Raw genomic sequence first — 9733 nt, 5'->3', positions numbered from 1 at the left:
TGGTCTGTTAATATTCAACATAACTGATAAATTACATGTGGCACTAATGGTGATCTCAAGATGTCACAATCTTATTCATTATTGTTCCATGATTTCTTGCATCTTTACCCATTAGCATTTAGATCATATTCCATGTGCTTATTAGCAAAGGCGTACTTTTGATTGATAAATTTTGTAATCCATTATGCCATGTACCTTGTTATAAATGCAGTTTGCAATGTGACATGCTATAAATTGGTTATGCACTTGATTATGTCAGGTATGTCATAAAATGGGTTATCCATTTTGTACAAATACATTGACATTTTGCTAAAAATTAGACTTAAAGGCCTATGAATGCCCTAATAAAGTATATGAAACATAAAGGTGGTTAGGGTTTATATAAAATGGCATCCCTTAAGTGAAAGTCCCTCCGCTCCGTGTCATCGGTGCAGTCCAGGGACAACAGAAGAGGAAAAAAGGAAGGCCATCAAGCCACATAGAGAACATTCATATTTTACTCCATGCATCATCAAAGTGATAAATGATTAAAATAAATAAATGATACAATTTTGTACATACAGGGATATTGATAAAAGGCCATCAGTCCAGGGATATTGATTGAAGCATTTCAATATTAACTTTTAATTATACCGAACTCTTCTGCTTGTTAATTCCTAGGATGTAGGGTAGCACAATCCCAGACAAGATGATCCCTGAATAATATGATACCAGACGAACAAGATAAGAAGTCCTAGATGTTTGATGAGATAAATAATGTTTAATCACCTTGGGATGCAACAAATCCTCAAGGGAGTTGAAAGGCCAAAAGCCCAAAATAATAATAATTTTATTATTTCAAATGAACCAAAATAATTGAGCTAATAACTTGGAAATAATAAGTAAAAGATTAAACTATAACATAATATGATACCAGACGAACAAGATAAGAAGTCCTAGATGTTTGATGAGATAAATAATGTTTAATCACCTTGGGATGCAACAAATCCTCAAGGGAGTTGAAAGGCCAAAAGCCCAAAATAATAACAATTTTATTATTTCAAATGAACCAAAATAATTGAGCTAATAACTTGGAAATAATAAGTAAAAGATTAAACTATAACATGATATGATACCAGACGAACAAGATAAGAAGTCCTAGATGTTTGATGAGATAAATAATGTTTAATCACCTTGGGATGCAACAAATCCTCAAGGGAGTTGAAAGGCCAAAAGCCCAAAATAATAATAATTTTATTATTTCAAATGAACCAAAATAATTGAGCTAATAACTTGGAAATAATAAGTAAAAGATTAAACTATAACATAATATGATACCAGACGAACAAGATAAGAAGTCCTAGATGTTTGATGAGATAAATAATGTTTAATCACCTTGGGATGCAACAAATCCTCAAGGGAGTTGAAAGGCCAAAAGCCCAAAATAATAATAATTTTATTATTTCAAATGAACCAAAATAATTGAGCTAATAACTTGGAAATAATAAGTAAAAGATTAAACTATAACATGATATGATACCAGACGAACAAGATAAGAAGTCCTAGATGTTTGATGAGATAAATAATGTTTAATCACCTTGGGATGCAACAAATCCTCAAGGGAGTTGAAAGGCCAAAAGCCCAAAATAATAATAATTTTATTATTTCAAATGAACCAAAATAATTGAGCTAATAACTTGGAAATAATAAGTAAAAGATTAAACTATAACATGATATGATACCAGACGAACAAGATAAGAAGTCCTAGATGTTTGATGAGATAAATAATGTTTAATCACCTTGGGATGCAACAAATCCTCAAGGGAGTTGAAAGGCCAAAAGCCCAAAATAATAATAATTTTATTATTTCAAATGAACCAAAATAATTGAGCTAATAACTTAGAAATAATAAGTAAAAGATTAAACTATAACATAATATGATACCAGACTAACAAGATAAGAAGTCCTAGATGTTTGATGAGATAAATAATGTTTAATCACCTTGGGATGCAACAAATCCTCAAGGGAGTTGAAAGGCCAAAAGCCCAAAATAATAATAATTTTATTATTTCAAATGAACCAAAATAATTGAGCTAATAACTTGGAAATAATAAGTAAAAGATTAAACTATAACATAATATGATACCAGACGAACAAGATAAGAAGTCCTAGATGTTTGATGAGATAAATAATGTTTAATCACCTTGGGATGCAACAAATCCTCAAGGGAGTTGAAAGGCCAAAAGCCCAAAATAATAATAATTTTATTATTTCAAATGAACCAAAATAATTGAGCTAATAACTTGGAAATAATAAGTAAAAGATTAAACTATAACATAATATGATACCAGACGAACAAGATAAGAAGTCCTAGATGTTTGATGAGATAAATATTGTTTAATCACCTTGGGATGCAACAAATCCTCAAGGGAGTTGAAAGGCCAAAAGCCCAAAATAATAATAATTTTATTATTTCAAATGAACCAAAATAATTGAGCTAATAACTTGGAAATAATAAGTAAAAGATTAAACTATAACATGATATGATACCAGACGAACAAGATAAGAAGTCCTAGATGTTTGATGAGATAAATAATGTTTAATCACCTTGGGATGCAACAAATCCTCAAGGGAGTTGAAAGGCCAAAAGCCCAAAATAATAATAATTTTATTATTTCAAATGAACCAAAATAATTGAGCTAATAACTTGGAAATAATAAGTAAAAGATTAAACTATAACATAATATGATACCAGACGAACAAGATAAGAAGTCCTAGATGTTTGATGAGATAAATAATGTTTAATCACCTTGGGATGCAACAAATCCTCAAGGGAGTTGAAAGGCCAAAAGCCCAAAATAATAATAATTTTATTATTTCAAATGAACCAAAATAATTGAGCTAATAACTTGGAAATAATAAGTAAAAGATTAAACTATAACATGATATGATACCAGACGAACAAGATAAGAAGTCCTAGATGTTTGATGAGATAAATAATGTTTAATCACCTTGGGATGCAACAAATCCTCAAGGGAGTTGAAAGGCCAAAAGCCCAAAATAATAATAATTTTATTATTTCAAATGAACCAAAATAATTGAGCTAATAACTTGAAATAATAAGTAAAAGATTAAACTATAACATAATATGATACCAGACGAACAAGATAAGAAGTCCTAGATGTTTGATGAGATAAATAATGTTTAATCACCTTGGGATGCAACAAATCCTCAAGGGAGTTGAAAGGCCAAAAGCCCAAAATAATAATAATTTTATTATTTCAAATGAACCAAAATAATTGAGCTAATAACTTGGAAATAATAAGTAAAAGATTAAACTATAACATGATATGATACCAGACTAACAAGATAAGAAGTCCTAGATGTTTGATGAGATAAATAATGTTTAATCACCTTGGGATGCAACAAATCCTCAAGGGAGTTGAAAGGCCAAAAGCCCAAAATAATAATAATTTTATTATTTCAAATGAACCAAAATAATTGAGCTAATAACTTGGAAATAATAAGTAAAAGATTAAACTATAACATGATATGATACCAGACGAACAAGATAAGAAGTCCTAGATGTTTGATGAGATAAATAATGTTTAATCACCTTGGGATGCAACAAATCCTCAAGGGAGTTGAAAGGCCAAAAGCCCAAAATAATAATAATTTTATTATTTCAAATGAACCAAAATAATTGAGCTAATAACTTGGAAATAATAAGTAAAAGATTAAACTATAACATAATATGATACCAGACGAACAAGATAAGAAGTCCTAGATGTTTGATGAGATAAATAATGTTTAATCACCTTGGGATGCAACAAATCCTCAAGGGAGTTGAAAGGCCAAAAGCCCAAAATAATAATAATTTTATTATTTCAAATGAACCAAAATAATTGAGCTAATAACTTGGAAATAATAAGTAAAAGATTAAACTATAACATAATATGATACCAGACGAACAAGATAAGAAGTCCTAGATGTTTGATGAGATAAATAATGTTTAATCACCTTGGGATGCAACAAATCCTCAAGGGAGTTGAAAGGCCAAAAGCCCAAAATAATAATAATTTTATTATTTCAAATGAACCAAAATAATTGAGCTAATAACTTGGAAATAATAAGTAAAAGATTAAACTATAACATAATATGATACCAGACGAACAAGATAAGAAGTCCTAGATGTTTGATGAGATAAATAATGTTTAATCACCTTGGGATGCAACAAATCCTCAAGGGAGTTGAAAGGCCAAAAGCCCAAAATAATAATAATTTTATTATTTCAAATGAACCAAAATAATTGAGCTAATAACTTGGAAATAATAAGTAAAAGATTAAACTATAACATGATATGATACCAGACTAACAAGAAAAGAAGTCCTAGATGTTTGATGAGATAAATAATGTTTAATCACCTTGGGATGCAACAAATCCTCAAGGGAGTTGAAAGGCCAAAAGCCCAAAATAATAATAATTTTATTATTTCAAATGAACCAAAATAATTGAGCTAATAACTTGGAAATAATAAGTAAAAGATTAAACTATAACATAATATGATACCCGACAAACACGATAAGCAGCCCTAGATGTTTCATGAGATAAATAATGTTTAATCACCTTGGGATGCAACAAATCCTCAAGGGAGTTGAAAGGCCAAAAGCCCAAAATAATAATAATTTTATTATTTCAAATGAACCAAAATAATTGAGCTAATAACTTGGAAATAATAAGTAAAAGATTAAACTATAACATGATATGATACCAGACGAACAAGATAAGAAGTCCTAGATGTTTGATGAGATAAATAATGTTTAATCACCTTGGGATGCAACAAATCCTCAAGGGAGTTGAAAGGCCAAAAGCCCAAAATAATAATAATTTTATTATTTCAAATGAACCAAAATAATTGAGCTAATAACTTGGAAATAATAAGTAAAAGATTAAACTATAACATAATATGATACCAGACGAACAAGATAAGAAGTCCTAGATGTTTGATGAGATAAATAATGTTTAATCACCTTGGGATGCAACAAATCCTCAAGGGAGTTGAAAGGCCAAAAGCCCAAAATAATAATAATTTTATTATTTCAAATGAACCAAAATAATTGAGCTAATAACTTGGAAATAATAAGTAAAAGATTAAACTATAACATGATATGATACCAGACTAACAAGATAAGAAGTCCTAGATGTTTGATGAGATAAATAATGTTTAATCACCTTGGGATGCAACAAATCCTCAAGGGAGTTGAAAGGCCAAAAGCCCAAAATAATAATAATTTTATTATTTCAAATGAACCAAAATAATTGAGCTAATAACTTGGAAATAATAAGTAAAAGATTAAACTATAACATAATATGATACCAGACGAACAAGATAAGAAGTCCTAGATGTTTGATGAGATAAATAATGTTTAATCACCTTGGGATGCAACAAATCCTCAAGGGAGTTGAAAGGCCAAAAGCCCAAAATAATAATAATTTTATTATTTCAAATGAACCAAAATAATTGAGCTAATAACTTGGAAATAATAAGTAAAAGATTAAACTATAACATGATATGATACCAGACGAACAAGATAAGAAGTCCTAGATGTTTGATGAGATAAATAATGTTTAATCACCTTGGGATGCAACAAATCCTCAAGGAGTTGAAAGGCCAAAAGCCCAAAATAATAATAATTTTATTATTTCAAATGAACCAAAATAATTGAGCTAATAACTTGGAAATAATAAGTAAAAGATTAAACTATAACATAATATGATACCAGACGAACAAGATAAGAAGTCCTAGATGTTTGATGAGATAAATAATGTTTAATCACCTTGGGATGCAACAAACTCAAGGGAGTTGAAAGGCCAAAAGCCCAAAATAATAATAATTTTATTATTTCAAATGAACCAAAATAATTGAGCTAATAACTTGGAAATAATAAGTAAAAGATTAAACTATAACATAATATGATACCAGACGAACAAGATAAGAAGTCCTAGATGTTTGATGAGATAAATAATGTTTAATCACCTTGGGATGCAACAAATCCTCAAGGGAGTTGAAAGGCCAAAAGCCCAAAATAATAATAATTTTATTATTTCAAATGAACCAAAATAATTGAGCTAATAACTTGGAAATAATAAGTAAAAGATTAAACTATAACATAATATGATACCAGACAACAAGATAAGAAGTCCTAGATGTTTGATGAGATAAATAATGTTTAATCACCTTGGGATGCAACAAATCCTCAAGGGAGTTGAAAGGCCAAAAGCCCAAAATAATAATAATTTTATTATTTCAAATGAACCAAAATAATTGAGCTAATAACTTGGAAATAATAAGTAAAAGATTAAACTATAACATAATATGATACCAGACGAACAAGATAAGAAGTCCTAGATGTTTGATGAGATAAATAATGTTTAATCACCTTGGGATGCAACAAATCCTCAAGGGAGTTGAAAGGCCAAAGCCCAAAATAATAATAATTTTATTATTTCAAATGAACCAAAATAATTGAGCTAATAACTTGGAAATAATAAGTAAAAGATTAAACTATAACATAATATGATACCAGACAACAAGATAAGAAGTCCTAGATGTTTGATGAGATAAATAATGTTTAATCACCTTGGGATGCAACAAATCCTCAAGGGAGTTGAAAGGCCAAAAGCCCAAAATAATAATAATTTTATTATTTCAAATGAACCAAAATAATTGAGCTAATAACTTGGAAATAATAAGTAAAAGATTAAACTATAACATAATATGATACCAGACAACAAGATAAGAAGTCCTAGATGTTTGATGAGATAAATAATGTTTAATCACCTTGGGATGCAACAAACTCAAGGGAGTTGAAAGGCCAAAAGCCCAAAATAATAATAATTTTATTATTTCAAATGAACCAAAATAATTGAGCTAATAACTTGGAAATAATAAGTAAAAGATTAAACTATAACATAATATGATACCAGACGAACAAGATAAGAAGTCCTAGATGTTTGATGAGATAAATAATGTTTAATCACCTTGGGATGCAACAAATCCTCAAGGGAGTTGAAAGGCCAAAAGCCCAAAATAATAATAATTTTATTATTTCAAATGAACCAAAATAATTGAGCTAATAACTTGGAAATAATAAGTAAAAGATTAAACTATAACATAATATGATACCAGACGAACAAGATAAGAAGTCCTAGATGTTTGATGAGATAAATAATGTTTAATCACCTTGGGATGCAACAAATCCTCAAGGAGTTGAAAGGCCAAAAGCCCAAAATAATAATAATTTTATTATTTCAAATGAACCAAAATAATTGAGCTAATAACTTGGAAATAATAAGTAAAAGATTAAACTATAACATAATATGATACCAGACGAACAAGATAAGAAGTCCTAGATGTTTGATGAGATAAATAATGTTTAATCACCTTGGGATGCAACAAATCCTCAAGGGAGTTGAAAGGCCAAAAGCCCAAAATAATAATAATTTTATTATTTCAAATGAACCAAAATAATTGAGCTAATAACTTGGAAATAATAAGTAAAAGATTAAACTATAACATAATATGATACCAGACGAACAAGATAAGAAGTCCTAGATGTTTGATGAGATAAATAATGTTTAATCACCTTGGGATGCAACAAATCCTCAAGGGAGTTGAAAGGCCAAAAGCCCAAAATAATAATAATTTTATTATTTCAAATGAACCAAAATAATTGAGCTAATAACTTGGAAATAATAAGTAAAAGATTAAACTATAACATAATATGATACCAGACGAACAAGATAAGAAGTCCTAGATGTTTGATGAGATAAATAATGTTTAATCACCTTGGGATGCAACAAATCCTCAAGGGAGTTGAAAGGCCAAAAGCCCAAAATAATAATAATTTTATTATTTCAAATGAACCAAAATAATTGAGCTAATAACTTGGAAATAATAAGTAAAAGATTAAACTATAACATAATATGATACCAGACGAACAAGATAAGAAGTCCTAGATGTTTGATGAGATAAATAATGTTTAATCACCTTGGGATGCAACAAATCCTCAAGGGAGTTGAAAGGCCAAAAGCCCAAAATAATAATAATTTTATTATTTCAAATGAACCAAAATAATTGAGCTAATAACTTGGAAATAATAAGTAAAAGATTAAACTATAACATATATTAGCTATCTCTATTTTTTATTTTACTTGTCATTCTGCAAACAACAATTATTTTGAATGATGTACATAAATCAATCTTGTATATACCGTTAGTTATCTTTGCATCTGGGTATATTATGGTCCTTTCTTCAATATATACGCATAAGATGGGTAAAGACATCCATCATTGCCGTGGATATTTCACAATCACAAGTTCTAAACAAATTTAGTCTATGATGATAAATGGTATAATCTCATTTACATATGCTATATGATGCAATATTTTTAGGCATGTGCTAATTAGGAAATATCAACCATTCCACGTCAGTAAGAGAGCAGATGAAAACAGAAGTCGAAACTAATAAAAAGAGTTTAATCAAAAAATATGTGTTGTAAGAACAAGTAATGATGTTTTTATGTGTGCCTCATAAGACTGATTTTTTTTACTGATTAGCATTGTGAGAATGCTATTTAATTTTTTCATAAATCTGAAAACCGAGTTGTAGGCTTGCGGCGATGGAGGCGTTGTCGACGGCCGTCGTCCGCCGGAACTGAGGGCTTCAAAATGTCTAAAGCCGCGCCAAACGCCGTCGCCGCCGCAGCTCAAGTCCGTCATCCCGAAAACGGAGGTCCGTTTTCTTCTACTTATTTTCACTGCCCAGACTGACTCGATCTCGAAATTTTCATCGTCGTTCTTGCCACTGATGAATCACGACGGATGAGTTACGATGACGGATGTTGGCGTTGGTACCGTCAACGTTAGATTTCTCTTGATTTCGCCATTCCGCCGTCGCCGATTTCATCGTGGGCTAAGAATTTTGAACTTGCCGGTTCCTTCGTTTGTCGTCAATGATGGTCGATGACGTTGACGGTCTGGTTGACGTGTGCTGCGCTGTTAACGGTAAGAACAAGGAATTCATGTACAGCGTCATCGTCATTGTTAATAATCTCGTCATCGCCGTCTAGATGAAATCGAATGGCGTGGAAGATGTTTGAACTTGCCGTTTCCATTGTTTGTCGTCAACGAATGGCGATGACGTTGACCATTCGGTTGACGTGTTCTGAGAAAATTGAGAAATGACGATCTACCGATGACGATAACTTCGTCATCGTCATCTGGATGAATTGAATGGAGAATTGAGAGAAATGCAGAACGATGGCGAATGGGAATCGTCATCTGTTCACCTTCGAGGACAAAAGATGATGAGTAACTCGTCATTGTTAAACTATTTCGTCCAGCCTTCTTCGCTGACTCAGAGTAGTGAACTCGAGTGGGTTGTCTTTTGTGTTCAGTCGCCGAAGAGGAGCCTGAAGAAAGGTGGGGACGTGGAGAAGAAGCTGGCGCAGGCGCAGGAACAGGTTAAGAAGGTGAGGGAGGAGTTGACCGTGGAGAATGAGAGACTGAAGGGGGAATTGGCGGCGGCGGAGGCAAAGCCGAGGGGCGCCGAAGAGGAGGCAGCGGCGGGCCGGACGAAGGTGGAATCTCCATTTACTTGTTCTTTATGTAAATCGATGCCGGCCTGTGGGGCTAATCTTGTTATCTCTATAAATATTTGTTCTTTATACAAGTCTCCGTTCTCCTCTCAAC

At 31.1% G+C, this 9733-nt stretch overlaps 1 long non-coding RNA gene across 1 annotated transcript; it reads left to right on the top strand.

The window, feature by feature from the left end:
- The first annotated feature begins 8608 nt into the window (after positions 1–8608).
- On the top strand, positions 8609–9728 carry LOC144711227 (uncharacterized). Its single transcript, XR_013583504.1, has 2 exons — positions 8609–8774; positions 9439–9728. It is a non-coding gene; the product is annotated as an uncharacterized LOC144711227 (long non-coding RNA).
- Positions 9729–9733: the final 5 nt, after the last annotated feature.

Source organism: Wolffia australiana, chromosome 13 (assembly GCF_029677425.1).
Source record: "Wolffia australiana isolate 7733 chromosome 13, ASM2967742v1".
NCBI classification, from domain to species: domain Eukaryota; kingdom Viridiplantae; phylum Streptophyta; class Magnoliopsida; order Alismatales; family Araceae; genus Wolffia; species Wolffia australiana.
Note: the sequence above shows the minus strand (reverse complement) of the source record. Positions and strands in the feature narration are given on the sequence as shown.